The following is a 3,288-nucleotide window of genomic DNA, read 5'->3' on the forward strand; positions in this document are numbered from 1 at the left end:
TTTGGCCGACCCTGCATAATATGTATTGTTTATTAAAAACCAAGTTTTTATCCATTGTTAAAAACAATTATTGTTTTGAGTATTATTAATTAACTTTGTGTTTCAGAAAATGATTTTTTTATTATTATTTTGATAAACAATCCAGACAATATTTGATTCATCCTTTGACCAAATATTTATTTTTTACATTAAAAAAATCCATTTTAAAAATAAAAATTGAAACAAACTAAAAAATGAAGTTAAAAAACACTATATAAATAGCTGATCTGTAAAAAATATTTGACAAAGATTAATAATTGAAATATTACCCTCGTGGTTTAAAAAAACGTTTTTAGTTGCTCCAAGAAGGTTAACATTGGAGCGAATAGGAAGGGAAGAAAACCATATATGAAGCGAAAACGAAGGACCAAACATATAGCAGGAGTTACCTAAAAAAGGCTAGAGTTAAACTGTTGGGACCTAAAAGATGGTGAACTATGCTTGTGGTGTTTGAAGCCGAAGGAAACTTTGGTGGAAGGACTTAGGAGTGTTAACGTGCAAATTACTTGCAATATATGAGTATAGGGGTGAAAGACAAATCGAACTATCTAGTAGCTGGTTCCAACTTAAAATTCACTTAGAAATGTTGAAGTGAGGAAGTAGTGACGATTGGAAAATTTAATGATTGGACATAATGGAGAGTTTGTTTTCAAACATTTTAACAACCTATGAATAGCAGAGATATCTTCGTGTGCCATGTGGAGGCGGAGCCACACGAGGATTAATGAAATGCATGGTGTCAAGAATACGTGAGTGATAAAGGTAGAGAAGTAATTTCTATTGAAACAGACTTGAGTACAGATCTTGGTGGAAGTAGCAAATAATTAGAAGAGAAAAAAACATCTAAGGACTGAAGAGGAAAAAGGTTCTTAGACAACATTAATTGGAATGGGGCGAAACGATTCTTAACGACAGGCTGGTAGATGCAAGAATGAACTGACACAAAACACGACAAGGCTGGCTAAACAACAAAATTCAATGACTATTTAAACGTGTATCATGAAGTTAAATCATTATTAATGTATTTGTTTATTATTTAATTGTTTATAGTTATAATAGTATATTTTAATTCAATTAATATAGTAAAAGTGTTAGAATTTATTAATAAGATATATGGTTTCAATGTTAATAAATTTTTCTATAAGCCAAACTATATTAATTGATGTTTTTGTATTTTTTTCAAATCTGTTTGTTGCAATCAAAAATTTAAAACAGTTCAAATCTTTACAAAATTGATGGTAAAAAAGACCGAATTATTTTTACTCACGAACGTTTTTAATTATTTGGCTTGAAAAAATATGATTGTTAATTTTGTTTTGTTTTATGGCAAAGTTGATTTTTTTTGTAATTTGTGTTGTGTGTATTACGTTTTGACAATTATAGTTGTAATTTTTGAAACTGTTTTGATTTATTTGTCATCTTTGGATGGTTTTAATTTGTTGTGATTTGTTATATTTGGCTTGTTTATAAAAGGTCTATGAAATAAATTCTATTTTGGCATTCACATGGTATTTTTAGAAATATTGTTGTTTTAAAATATGTTAATGTTTTGGAAATATTATTTTTTGAATTGTTATTCTTTTTGTATTTGTGTTATTGAAATGTTATCGATCCTGGTAAATGAAGTATTTATTACCTATCATTTTTGGGTAAATAAACAGTATTTCAATATGTGTGTCTTTTAACTATTTTTATTATTATTGCAAGTTATATATTTGGTTGATTATTTTTATTAAGAGTAAATTTATTTTTTTGTCCTATAACTGTTTTTGATAAATCAACTTTTATAAATAAAAAGCCCGATTTTGTAAACATAAATATCCTAATAATTAATTGTTCATTTCATATCAATAATAAAAATATAATTATTAAAACTATAAGTTTATAGTTATAAATATAAATCATGTACTAAAGAATTTAATTAATTATTAATACATTATTTATTTTTGTATAGTTTAAAATAATAGTATTTTTATTATATGTTATATAGTATTTTTTAAAATTAACAAACAAATTTTAATTTTTTGGTGAGATTATTATTATTATATATAGTTTTTAATAATTGTTTACATAATAAAGTTAAATATAAAGATAATAATAAACATTATTTCATTATTATTAGTTATTTTTTAGCAGTTTTAATTATTAGTTATTGGTTTATTTGTTTTATTCAGAAGTGACAAGGTTTATTTTATTACATACCAATAATATAAATATAATTATTTAATAGTTTTTTATTTTATTTATATTTATGTTATAGGAATGTTTTATTTGTAATTGACTTAACAAATAACAAAAAAATATAACATTTTTCAGTGATAGACTCTGTTTCATACCTTTATTTTTTGAGCATAAATTTAATTTTTATTCAAGCAAAAAGTAAATTTTAATATTTCCCGTTTTTTACATTAATATTGAGTAAAAATATATTTTTTGCTTTAACAAAAACGTTCAAAAAGACCCACTGTGATTTAAGTTACACAACCATTTTTGAGCAAAAAAACTAAAAATTTGAAAAAAAAATCATATTAGGTATAATACCCATTATTTGAATGAAAATTTTTCTGTTATTAATCTTGCGAAAACCTTGCCGTACCATGTTTTGTATGTTATATGTATATTAAGTCTATAACTGTTTGATCAAACAAATTATATATAACATATATTTTATAGTAATGTATAGAAAAGTTCTTTTTTTAAAATTGTCAAAAATAGCGATGTTGTTAATATAAAGGGGTGGAAAACCCCGCTTTTGATAATTTAATGGTTAAATGATAATATGATTATAGTTTTTTGTATAGTTTGTTTTTTCCTTTTCCTCGATTTGATTCAAAAAAAGGTTTACCAAAATATTTATTACTTTTTCAAGATGCCGATGTTTGTTATTGAAATTTGTAAATTATTTTTTTATGTAAAGTAAAGGCAGGATTTGCCGAATGATAAAAGGAGAAGCAAAAAAGATTGACTTCGAAACTGTTCTTTGAAGCCAAAATAACCAAAAAACAACTCAGAATTTATCAAATAAAATGAACTTTTTATTAAATATTTTTCCAATTTTTTTGCAGAAATAAAAAACTCAAAAACACTAACCAGCGAGTGTACCTTTTTTTCACACCCCCTTTCACTCCTTTATAATTTTTCTCATTTTTTTAATCATCCATTAAACAAATACTCAACAGTCAAATCAATTACCTCTCGAGCAACATAGTAAATGTATAACCTAGCACATGTTTTTAATACACCACTTTT

This window comes from Entamoeba invadens, assembly GCF_000330505.1.
Source record: "Entamoeba invadens IP1 unplaced genomic scaffold scaff_1105074725707, whole genome shotgun sequence".
NCBI classification, from domain to species: Eukaryota; Evosea; order Mastigamoebida; family Endamoebidae; genus Entamoeba; species Entamoeba invadens.